Source organism: Notolepis coatsorum (assembly GCF_963971535.1).
Source record: "Notolepis coatsorum genome assembly, chromosome: 9".
Taxonomy (NCBI): domain Eukaryota; kingdom Metazoa; phylum Chordata; class Actinopteri; order Aulopiformes; family Paralepididae; genus Notolepis; species Notolepis coatsorum.
In genome coordinates this window covers 144,178,625-144,192,683 of record NC_140173.1, presented here as the reverse complement: position 1 = coordinate 144,192,683, position 14,059 = coordinate 144,178,625, and the positions used below count along the sequence as shown (strand labels likewise).

Genomic DNA, 14,059 nt, shown 5'->3' with positions numbered 1-14,059 from the left:
CTATTTGTATGCTGGTGTAGGTATGTTGATATTTATTTTGTTTAAAATAAATGAGCTATAGGGCGCTCCAGTAGCACACCACATAGAGCGCTGAGTCGCGAAGCGGTCGTCCCGGGCTCGTTTTCCCAGTCCCGGCGACCATTTGCCGCATGTCTTCCCTACCTCTCCTCCCGTTCTCCCTCTCTCCCTCTATCGGTCCTGCATGGCCAGAAAAAGCTGAACATGCTATAAATAAAAGTAAAAAAAGAAAATGACCTATAGCCTACTAGTTATGTCTCCCGTTGTATTGGTTTGCCCTCCTGTGGACATAATGCGCAACAATAGATATTAGAATGGTTCAAACTAGGGATGTCCGATATTATCGGCCTACCGATATTATCGGCCGATATCGGCATTAAAATGTCAGTATCGTTTTTTCTTTTTTTTTTTTTTTTTTTTTTACATCTATAACCGTTATTTAACCAGGCAAGCAAGTAAGAACAAATTCAGATTTTATTTATTGTCAAAGTATGCATAATGTTGTGTTAATTCCACAACAAGAGATATGTAATGTTAATTACCTGAAATTATGCAATTTGTTGGGGGGAAACCCTGCATATATCGGTATCGGTTGATATCGGTATCGGAAATTAAGAGTTGGACAATATCGGTATATCGGTAAAAAAGCCAATATCGAGCATCCCTAGTTCAAACCTGTGTTTCTTTTTTTGAAGGAATATTCTGATGTCATTTTTGGCCAATTTTGACAGCCCTAACACACACACACACACACACACACACACACACACACACACACACACACACACACACACACACACACACACACACACACACACACACACACACACACACACACACACACACACACACACACACACACACACACACACACACACACACACACACACACACACACACACACACACACACACACACACACACACACACACACACACACACACACACACACACACACACACACACACACACACACACACACACACACACACACACACACACACACACACACACACACACACACACACACACACACACACACACACACACACACACACACACACACACACACACACACACACACACACACACACACACACACACACACACACACACACACACACACACACACACACACACACACACACACACACACACACACACACACACACACACACACACACACACACACACACACACACACACACACACACACACACACACACACACACACACACACACACACACACACACACACACACACACACACACACACACACACACACACACACACACACACACACACACACACACACACACACACACACACACACACACACACACACACACACACACACACACACACACACACACACACACACACACACACACACACACACACACACACACACACACACACACACACACACACACACACACACACACACACACACACACACACACACACACACACACACACACACACACACACACACACACACACACACACACACACACACACACACACACACACACACACACACACACACACACACACACACACACACACACACACACACACACACACACACACACACACACACACACACACACACACACACACACACACACACACACACACACACACACACACACACACACACACACACACACACACACACACACACACACACACACACACACACACACACACACACACACACACACACACACACACACACACACACACACACACACACACACACACACACACACACACACACACACACACACACACACACACACACACACACACACACACACACACACACACACACACACACACACACACACACACACACACACACACACACACACACACACACACACACACACACACACACACACACACACACACACACACACACACAAGCCCACTCAATGCCCAATTTCAGCCTCCTGGGGGCGAAACCTGTGGCCGCTAGAGAGAGGGGGAATCCTCTGTGGATCAACTGGACAACCATCTGACAGAGTGACCTATAGAGCTGCTAGCCACAGCTAAATAGAGTGCACTGGAGGAGGCACGTACTGTATACACTGTCTATTGTATGCTAATTTCATGCTTATTTTATGCCTCATTTTTATGTCTGCACTTCATGCATTGCTCATTTTACGCCTATGTCTTTTTTACAGCTGTGAAGCACTTTGAGCTGCAATTCGTGCATGAAAGGGCTATACAAATAAAGTTGTATTATTATTATTATTATTATTATTATTATTATTATTATTATTATTATTATTATTATTATACATGCCCTTATGCTTCGAATTGATTGGTCTATAATATACAATTGGGGGACCCTGATGGAAACAAGACAAATGTCTTTCTCAGGTCTGCATCCCCTTAACACTTTCAGCGCCACGCCTGGTTTTCCGTTTTACCGCTTGAATGCCACCATCGGGGCCAATGTTAACGTTAATATCGCCTAATCTATGTTTTAAATTATGGCTATGTGTCTAACCTGCCCATCGCATTATCAAAGACTATTTTCCAGTCAGTGCTGTGAAGGCAGATTGTTTTTTTATCGCGTCGTTGCCGTTTCAGAGCAGTTAGAAAAGCCCCCGTTTTGATATAAAAAACAGCTCAGTCTGGAGCATTCTATGAAAATCGTCTTTTAGTGGAATATTCCACAACGTTGATATTCGTCGGCCTTTTTATGAATCGTTTTCAAATAAACGCTAGATGATCAATATTATACGTGCACGCACGCACATTACGGCCGCGCACTGACAATCGCTCCGTTGATTTCCTCACTGACTTTTACAGTGAAACCGAAAGAAGACATTTCACAAAACAGCTTATAACTTCATCAAACTTACTCTGATTATCCTACCACTGATAACATAGAGTCCTTACCTGACATCAGATGGTATCCAACTGGTATATTCCAATTCCTGATCACCATTCGAAAAAATCGATACGTGTATGGATCCAACGCGATACAGTAGAACTCCATGATCCGCGGGGATCTGAGGCTCCAGAATGAACTCTAGTAACCCCGGCTGGATCAGTGAACTGGAAAATGTGGAGTACCGGATTTTTTTCCCCATTCATTTTCATTGAGTCCATTCCAAAATCACTTATGTCATCTGGGAGACGACAGGGGGCGCTTTTTTCCACAGTGATCGCCGGCGCCCCTCGGCTATACTCGGGTAGGCTCGGGTGATGCAATAATTTTTCAGATAAAAAAAAAAAAAAAAAAACATGCATGCAACCACCTATAAAAAAACCAGAGAAATCTCGTGAGTGGCACTCAAAGTGTTAACAATTGTGTGTATTGAGCCGTACTGTATCGTACCCATTCTGCAATCTGTTAAATAAAGTTTTCATTCATTCATTCACAATCTTCCTCGAAATCTAACAAGCTAACTGTCTGTCAATCAAAGGAGGTCAGGCGCGCTAACACGTTCGCTGAAACCGAAAGTGAAACTTAACACAGAGGGGCTATAAACTGTCAACAATAGAAAACGGTCTATTTGGGTGGAAATGTGAATAGAAACAAAAGCGAGCTGTTTACAAGAAAAACTCTGTTGGATACCTTTATAATCTAAAACGTGTCACCTGAGATGTTGCTTTTTAAATCAACAGAATTTGGTATAGAACATGCATCGATACACTATGAAGATGGGAATAATAAACACGGGGGAAAACATAACACTCCAAACTACCGTTGCCGGGTGAAAGCCTCATATCTCCACCAAGTCAACTTGTCATGATGTAAGGAAAACTTTCATGACAACCTTTTGAAATCTAATGGCTTTTGGAGCAGATTTCACGGCCCATAGGCTCACGAAACATCAAAGACCATGTCAACTTTCAATTTGTGTACAAAACATAAAAAAACACAACGAACATGACAAAACACTAAAAGTTACCAGGTTTTCACACGACAACAGCACTGTACTTTATAGTACCTGTCTGTTTATGTGACAACGTCCAAACTGAAAGGTTTCCAAAAACAAGATTTAAAAAAAAGTTAACATATCACATTATATTATCACATTTACCTCGGTAACAGATTACAACAAAGGAAACCATAATTTATCTTTCTAAACACCAGCACACAAATACCACATTCGCCATCATGTCTCTGTCAACATGTTTATGATGTTTGTCCGTCAACATGTTTGTCTTTCAGTTGAAATAAAAACACTGTCTATGCACTGGAAGAATGCATTTATCTAACGATTTGTGTTTACCGATACGCTAAAGGCAAAGTGAGGTCAGCAAGAGATTCATAATGTCAGTATCAGGGGCGGGGCTAGGGGGTGGCTACTTGGGCTCAAGCCCCGAATGTTTTCTGAAAAGCCCTGAATCTATTTTTAAAAAAAAAGAGAGAGTATAAGTATAAGTATAATTTTTTTTTTTTTTTTTTTTTGGACAATTCATCATTGTTACATGAAAATATGTTTGCACCAGATTTAGCAGAAGCTAATTTCCATCTGTAGTCTATCCAGCGGCTAACTGTATTTGAGTGAGTTAAGTCTTGGTGTTATGGTAGACTCAGACCTAAGCTTTAAATCACAATCAACAAGTTGACAAAAACTTAATTCTTCCACCTTAGAAACATAGCTAAAGTACGGCCATTTATAAATCAAAAGGACGCTGAAAACCAGATCCATGCCTTTACCTCAAGCCGACTCGACTACTGTAATGCACTCCTTACCGGCCTCCCGAAAAAATACGATGATAACTATTTTATTGCAATGCACTATTGCATTATTTTATTCTATTTTACTAACTATTTTATTGCACTGCACTATTTTACTTTGTATCAGTGATAATCAAACCGTAAACAAAGACGCATATTAACACTTTCAAGGTGGTGGTATAAGTAAAAAATTGTGGTGTCGAAAGGCACCTATCTGGGCTAAGCCCCGGATCTCCTACAATCCTAAATCCGCCTCTGGTCAGTATCGGTACATTTTCTGTACATCGCCCAGCCCTGGAGACAAATATCATTGAGTTTTATTGAAACAACAAAGTGACACCTGCTGGGGACCGTACTCACTCAGTGTTTTGAACAGCAGACTGAGAGGACAATCGAGTAGTGCTGTCTTTCGTAGGATCACACCAACACGTAACCACCCATCTTTACCAAATGTATGTCTTGATTAGGGCTGACCCCTATTAATCGATTAGTCGACTAATCGGTCGAAAGGGGCCGTAGTCGACTGGCCAACCTCTTAGTCGAATATAATAAAAAAAAAAAAAAAAAGAGGCCTAGAAGCGTGGCTAACGCTAATGGCACACATACCAGAGGCTAACTGCCTACGAAAACAGGCACAGAGGCACTGAAAGAGGATTTCACCCATCTAATGAACACACTAGACTAGACAAATATCAAGATGTATCCATCAGTGGACCAATTGCATGCTTTTGCAGAGGACAAGAAGCCTTCAGTCGACTCCTTCAGACATTAAGCACCCCCACAGCCCAAATGGAATGAAAAAAAATAAAAATAAAAAAATATATATATTTTTCTTTTTCTTTTTTTAAGTCGACCAATAGTCGACTAACGGCAAATTTTGGCCAATCCTAGTCGACCATCCAAATCCTTAGTCGGGGACAGCCCTAGTCTTGATAAATTGGGATCTTATGCCACAAACTATTTCTGTTATTGAGAAAATTTGATTGAGCGTATAAACCAATGACACACCTTATGTATACTAATCTGCACCTTTGATTACACTGCTTACTTTCTCATGTGCTTATATTACGAGTAAATTATATTGTTTACTGATTATTTTAACTTTTTCTACTGTACTATAATTGTATTGCCTATATTTATGTCTTTCTACTATTACCCTGTCCATACCTGTACCTCCCCTCCCCCCTCCCCCATGTTGCTATGATGCCTGAATTTCCCCAAGGGATTCTATAAAGGATATATATTTTTTTTATCCACTTTTTCTCCCCATTTTCAATTTTTCTCCCATCCCAACTTCCCTCCCCTGTCTTGAACGTTGCTAGACACTGGTCGGCTGTAGTGAGGATAGAAGCCTTGCATCACGTGTCCCCTCCGGTACACGAGGAGGCAGCCTGTCGCATCTTTTCACAGCAGCAGCTCGAACTCTCAGTTTGCGAGGAGTAACGCATGGGAGGCTCACGCTGCCCCCGATACTTCCTGTTTCCGCCGCACCGGCGTCACCCAACCGACCTGTAGGAGTCGCTGTCCACAACGTCCAATCCCCACCCACCGGCTTTCCCACCCTCTAACACTGCCAATTGTGTTAGTATGACGGCCGGCCAAGCCGGTAGCAACGCAGAGAGCTGGGCTCGATACCAGCATATCCTGCGTTAGTGGCGAGCGCCTTGCCCACTGCGCCACTCAGCCGCCCTGTCTTATCTTATCTTACATTGAGAGTGTGAACCAATGACACATTGAGAGTGTGACCTAATGACACATTGAGTGTAAACTAATGACACATACAGGGCTAGATCCACAAAGAATGGATTGCACGGTGCTAATTGCACCCTTACTTACAATTCATTATGAATTGAAAATGACGGACCCTGATGTAAACTAGACGAAAGTCTTTCTCTGGTCTGCGTCCCCTTAACAATTGTGTGTATTGAGCCGTACTGTATTGTACCCATTCTGCAATCTGTTAATACAATTTCCATTCAATCAATCACCGCGCAGGTGATTGATTGATTGAATGAAAACGTACCCATTCACTCACACCGACGGCGGAGGCGACCATTTTTATTTTTTATTTATCCTTTATTTATCCAGGAATGTGAATGTGACCATGCAAGGTGCCCACCTGCTTATCGGGAGCAATTAGGGGTTAAGTGTCTTTGCTCAAGGACACTTCGACACGCTGCCCGAGAGGAGCCGGAATCGAACCGGGAACCTTCTGATTACCAGACGACCGCTCTACCTCCTGAGCCACTGTCACCCCCAATGATTAGAGTGTGGCCCGACTGACTTTGCATTCGTTTTGTGTTTAACTAGCCATAGCTGCAGGTATCCGGTATGAAGAACAGAGCAGAGAAAAGACTCTACCCATCAACAAGTAGGAAATAGAGTCAGGGGTCAAAAACCCGTTTTACCCTTAAACACACCACACTCAGGAGGAAGGCGTTGCGGTTAAAGCCGCTCGGGCCGAGAGATCACTGGTTCGAGACCTGGGTGGTGTTCATCCCCAGCCAAAGTGCAGGGCTGTACTCAGACACTCAAACAGGGGATAAGGTAGAAGAGGCTTATAGGCTTGCGGTAGCCAAGCTGAGGAGGCAGGGGTCCTGCTGAGGGGCCGGGTGGGGTGGGGTATATAAGGGTCATTAGGCTGATAGGTGAGTAAACTCTAAACACCCAGACAGAGATGTGGATACTCTGTATAAACCCTTGGCTGCTCTATGGGCCTCTCAGTGTTTTATCCCCAGACAGCACAGTGTAATAGGAGCTCACTGCTTTGCGTATCCCCCCTGAGACACACACACACATAACCGCTACATGTAGGCAATTCACCAGAAGGGCTCAGAGTGCAGGGTCAGCCGTGTGTGACACCGCTAGCACATACACAGTGCTGGGGAAGCATAGTTTTTACAAGCTATCAATTACTTAACATATGGGAAATCATCATCCTCGTTTTACGTCCTTTTTTCCCCACTACAGTGAGGTTGGACGGGGCGCTGACTCCCCGCCACTGGGCACGGTTTTGTGCCATGTCTTCATGTATCTCCAGATCCCTCATATAATTTCCCACACATCCCCTCCATGTCTGTGTCGGTCTCCCTCTCGACCTCTGCCCATCCACAATCATCTCCTCCACCCCTCTCAACATCCCCCCCCCCCTCCTCCGATCTTCTCACATGTCCAAACCACCTGAGACGTCCATTTCTCACCTTGAAATCAATTTCCCTGACCCCACAGATCTCATCCACCTCGGCACTGGTCCTCCCGTCCTGCCATCTGACTCCCGCCACATACCTCAACATCTTCCGATCACAGCTCCTTAACACCACCATCACTCTTTTTTATTTTATTTTTTTCTTATCTTTTTCCCCCTTCTTTTTTCCGTTTTTCTCCCCTCCCAATGTTAGTCCTTATGCCAATTCCCAATCCCCTTCCTGGTCATTGCACACTCTACCCCCTACCGTCGGTCTGGGAGGGCGGAGACTATCACATGCTTCCTCCGACACATGTGTACCCAACCCACCACATCTTTTCACCTGGCAGCATGGACTCTCACTGGGAGAGTGTAACGTGTGGAAGGTCACACTACCTCCCTCCAGATCCTTCCCTCGCTGTGCAGGCGCCCCAACCGAACTGTAGGAGTCGCTGTTTACAACGACCCGGATCCACCCACCGGCTTCCCTCCCGCTGACTCTGCCAATTGAGCCAGTATGACGGCCGGCCAAGCCGGAGGCAACGCTGACAGCCGGATTCGATACCAGTGTCTCTCGCGTTGGTGACGAGCGCTAAGTCCGCTGCGCCACCCAGCCGCCCCTCACCATCACCCTTTTTGTCATTGCCCACGTTTCTGAACCATACAGGAGAACTGATCTCACACATGCTTCATATAGCCTATCCCTCCTATGATATTTTGTCCCGGGAGAGTGGGGTCTTGTATGTTGAGGGGTCGTTGTGCGTGGGGTGCTTGGTGACATGGGAGGTAGCGGGCTTGGCTTGGTGGGGGGGGGGGGGGAGTACCACCCCTCGCTCCTCTACTGAGCCTGGCCCAATTAAATTCAAGGGACCCGTGTCGCTGAGTGCTCGGCCCCGCGTGGGACGGACCTGGGATGTGGGGGAGCCCTGTTTCTAGGGGTGGATGGCGGGAGGGGGAGGGTCCCTCTTATGGGGGTCTGGGGGTCTGAACGCAGCCGTATTACAGTAATTCAAGGGGCCCATGTCTGTATACTGTTGTGTTATTGATGTTATTGTAGGTATTGTCTACGTGTTGTATGTCTGTAAATGTAAATACAAATGTAAGTAAAAAAGAATTAAATAAAAAAAATGGCAACTAAGACATTAAATTGTTTTAAACAGTTGTGAAAACAACGTTATATGGCTTTAATTCATTCAAATATACACTCCGTACACACAGGCCTAAGCTGGAGAGGCCTGAGGGCACACTGGCAGGAGCATCTGATCTGACCAGGGCTCGACAGAGAGAGAGAGAGAGAGAGAGAGAGAGAGAGAGAGAGAGAGAGGTCCCCACACCTCCCTAAAACAAGCCAGAGTCACACCGCTCATAAAAAAAACCAACCCTGAACCCCACCGTCATAGGCAACTATCGTCCTGTCTCTCTTCTCTCCTTCCTTTCTAAAACACTTGAACGTGCTGTATCCAACCAACTCACTGCTTATCTCTTACAGAATGACCTCCTAGACCCGGCTTCCGGACTGGCCACTCCACAGAAACGGCCCTCATTGCGGTCACAGAGGCACTTCACCTAGCAAAAGCGAAAGGCCTCTCCTCTGTCCTGATTCTCCTAGATCTATCTGCAGCCTTCGACACAGTCAACCATCAGATCCTCCTTGCGGCCCTCGCAGGAATTTGGAGTGGCTGGCTCTGCGGTGACATGGCTGACATCATACCTCAATGACCGCTCCTACCAAGTGTCATGGAGAGGGACCCTGTCGGCCACCCGCCCCCTGCGGACGGGGGTCCCCCAGGGCTCGGTCCTAGGACCCCTTCTCTTCTCCCTCTACACTAAATCACTGGGTAACATTATCACGTCGCATGGCTTCTCGTATCATTGTTATGCCGATGATACTCAACTCTTCCTCTCCTTCCCTCCCTCAGATATCCACGTCTCTGAGCGGATCTCGGCCTGTCTGTCTGACATCTCTGCCTGGATGACGACCAACCACCTCAAACTGAACCTAAGCAAAACAGAATTGCTCCACCTGCCGGCCAAATCCTCCCCCCTGACCGACCTTTCCATCACAGTCGAGAATGCAGCTGTGACCGTGTCCCCGACCGCCAAGAACCTTGGTGTTGTCCTCGACGACCAGTTGAACTTCTCTGCTCACATTGCAGTGACAACCAGAACCTGCAGATTCCTCCTGAGCAACGTCAGAAGGATCCGCCCCTTCCTGACAAAAGAAGCCACCCAACTCCTCATCCAATCAACAGTCATCTCCCGCCTCGACTACTGCAACGCACTGCTTGCTGGCCCGGCCACTGCCACCAAGCCTCTTCAACTCATTCAGAACGCAGCGGCTCGCCTGATCTCAAACCTACCGAAGTCGGCCCATGTCACCCCACTTCTTAGGGACCTGCACTGGCTCCCCATTGCTGCACGAATCTGCTTCAAGGCCCTCGACCTGGCATACCGTGCGGCAAAGGGAACCGCTCCTGCCTACATCCGGGCAATGGTCTCTAACTACACACCCTCAAGACCCCTATGCTCTACATCTTCTGGCCGCCTCAGACCTACTCCTATCCGAGCTCCGGGAGGGTCATCAAAGAGAGGTCGCCTATTCTCAGTCCTTGCCCCACAATGGTGGAATGAACTACTGTACCCCACCCCAGTTAGGACAGCCGAAACCCGTCCAATCTTTCGCCGTCGACTAAAGACGCACTTCTTCAACAATTATCTGAAATAATAAAAATAATAATAATAAAATAAAGAAAATAAAGAAAAATTCAAATCTAACCCTAACTAACCTTACTGTCATGCACTTATTATGTTATTTGATACTATCTTGTCTAGCACAGTCTCTGGAGCGTAACAGTAAGAAGCATTTTGTATGAAAGTATTCTGTACTTCTGTATGACAACTATTAAAGAACTTGAACTTGAACTTGAACTTGACTTGTCCTAATAAACTAACCTACACTGTAGCACTCAACACTTTGATGAACATTGTTACTCAGCTGATAGAGTTGTGCCCTTCCTGATGACTTGTCGTACTTTGGATAAAAGCGTCAGCTAAATGACTAAATGTAAATGTAAATGTAAATGTAAATTAAGAGGTAAAGTGCCAGACAGCACAGAAAAACACACCCAAAAAGGTTGATCCCAAGTTGCCCACCTATTATTTCTACCAGCCCACCCTAATAGGGAGGTGTAGTCTGACGTCACTGGTTGTTCCACCCGTATAGGGATTTATCATTGGGAAAATGGATTATCGGCTATTGTAACAATTCTGCCGCATGAACATTGGCAAGCTTTCCATTTTTGCACAAAATTAGTTCCCTTCTACCACTAACATGATTGTTTAAGCATTTTTGGTTGAAACAAAGGTAGTTATAAGGTTTTTAATTTGTCGTAAAAAAAAACTACACTTACCAGTAGGCAGCCTGTTGTTCAGTACACACTACTAGACGCTACTAGACGCTATTGGTCTGTTAGGCTGTTGCCGTTACGGGCAGCTGATAGTACCAAGCTAGCTAGCTAACGTTAACGTTACCCTGCTAACGTTAGCATTATGTCTACTGTCGTGAACCATTTTAAATCCTAGGTCTGTGACTAGTAGGCAGGAGGCTACGCTGTGGTGACGTCAGCCAGCAGCGCCAAAATAGCAGTGTAGTTTCCCAGCGAACGAAAACATAAACGTTGTTATTTTGCTACCTTTATGATTAATTGTGAATATTTTCATGTTGAGCTATAGATTGTGGATAAATACGCACAGAAAGGTACACCATGCCAACGTTAATGCTTTATTTATCTAAAACAAGCGATTTAGAAATGGTCAATGGGGAAATACATTGCATTCCACAGAGGGTGGAACAGGAAAAAACGAAAATGACATAACCACTACACCTCCCTATAGGGAGGTGTAAGTCTGACGTCACTGGTTGTTCCACCCGTATAGGGATTTATCATTGGGAAAAATGGATTATCGGCTATTGTAAACAATTCTGCCGCATGAACATTGGCAAGCTTTCCATTTTTGCACAAAATTTGTTCCCTTCTAACACTAACATTATTGCATTTTTTATTGAAATAAAAATTCAGTGATTTTTTTTTAATGATTAATTGCATATATTTTCATGTTGAGGCTATAGATTGTGGATGAATAAGCACAGAAAGGTACACCATGCCAATGTTAATGCTTGGACCGTTTGGGAACGATTTAGGGCAGAGCTCAATGTGGACAAAATATTATTGTAGAAATGTTTTGCTATGAAAACATATCAATATTACTTGTTATGCCTAGTCTGAAGCTTAGAATCTCTGTTTCCTTTTCAGCTTCAGACTCCTTCGGGAGCGTATTGTGGGAATACATTTACCTGATATGTGTAACACTATGGCGTCACACTGTCTCCTATATTGGATATCACAGTGATTCATAATCTCCTTGTATTATCTGGACCTATAGACGAGTGAAACACATTTGCCCTTCTGAAATCTCACTTTGACATTAATTTTATAAATAAATAAATAGATAAATACATTTTAAAAGTGCCCATATTGCAGTATTTGTCCCACGAGGATGCAGTCTTCATAATAATGGATATTGCATTCTTTCATACTGCAATCGATATGAATTTGACATCATTCGGCCCTGTATTAGTTTCTGTGAACATGATCTAATTGAACAAAAAACTGTAATCTGCACTGTCATCAAGAGGCACAGCCTGAAGCTGGTCCATTTACAAAACAAATTTGAAATAAATGCTTGGGTGTAAAAATGTTAAAGTAAAATAAATTGAAAAACAAAACCTTGTGAATAATGAGTCGTCCTCCCTGTTCATTATCAGAGGCGCAGTTGTAGGCTATGATGATATCAGAGTACAGTCTCAGCTCTCACGTTTCTGCACTTTGACAGAGATTATTTTCCTTGTCACATACCATCCCTGTACTCTTCTCCTCTCTCTCTCTCGTCTCTCTCTCTCTCTTCTCTCGTCTCTCTCTGTCTCTCTCTCTCTCTCTCTCTCTCTCTCTCTCTCTCTCTCTCCTCTCTCTCTCTCTCTCTTCTCGTCTCTCTCGCTCTCTCTCTCGTCTCTCTCTCGTCCTCTCTCTCTCCTCTCTCTCTCTCGTCTCTCTCTCTCTCTCTCTCTCTCTCGTCTCTCTCTCTCTCGCTCTCCTCTGCTCTCTCTCTCTCCTCTCTCTCTCTCTCTCTCTCTCTCTCTCTCTGAGATAGAGAGATACAGCGTTTACAACTTAAATCCCTGCATGGCCTGCGTGTGGTTTGTGGCAACTCTCCCAAAATAAAGTGACATTTACTTCCAGTAGTTCAAAATGCAACACACTGCTGTTCACACATCATCTATTTAAAATACAACACACTGGCTGTCCTGGTAAAACACATCATCTATTTAAAATACAACACACTGCTGTCCAACTAACATATTATCATCTATTAAAATACAAGAATACTGGTGTCCTGCACATCATCTGTTAAAATACAAGACACACCTGTTAAAATACAAGACACTGCTGTCCATATTAAAATACAAGACACCAGCTGTCTTCACTGGAAACCATATAGGCCTACTACAATTTGAATTGAGTATAGCCATGAGAGGCTATAGTCTTTAGAACAAATATTGAATTAATGTTAATGATTTTTTATAATATATAAAGTATAATTAGCGAAGTCATATGACATTTTCATAAAAATCCTGTTCCAGTCTCTGCACAACAAAGGCTATTGCTTGGCTTCAAAAATCAAATCAAGTGAGAAATGTTTAATTTCCAACTGCATCATGCACCCTGCATGCCCTGCAGCATGAGGGACATTGGTTATCCAGACATTATTATTAGCATATGTCTTTGTTGTATACTTTCACATGACCGCAGGGCGCCGTCTTATTATTATAATATGTTTCAAACGATCGTTCCTCCCCCTCCTGATCCCTGTTTAGGCAGACGAACAGAGCTGTGGTTGATTGAAGGCTTCGTTCCCCACGCGAATGCACCACAGTGAGAATGAAAACACACCCGCGGAAATGTTGCTGCTGGTTTAAAAACTTCCACCGCGAAAACACGAGGACGTGGCGCCGCCACTGACTTAGCAGGGAGCGTCCCGTCTGTCTGTCACGGTTTACATCCCATCATCACCTTATTAGACACCGTGC

General features: G+C 44.4%; 1 protein-coding gene across 1 annotated transcript in view; it reads right to left on the bottom strand.

Moving 5' to 3' along the window:
* The window catches only part of kcnh1a (potassium voltage-gated channel, subfamily H (eag-related), member 1a), a gene marked incomplete at both ends in the record, with an annotated part of 161,846 nt that overhangs the window by 147,145 nt on the left and 642 nt on the right, over nucleotides 1–14,059 (bottom strand).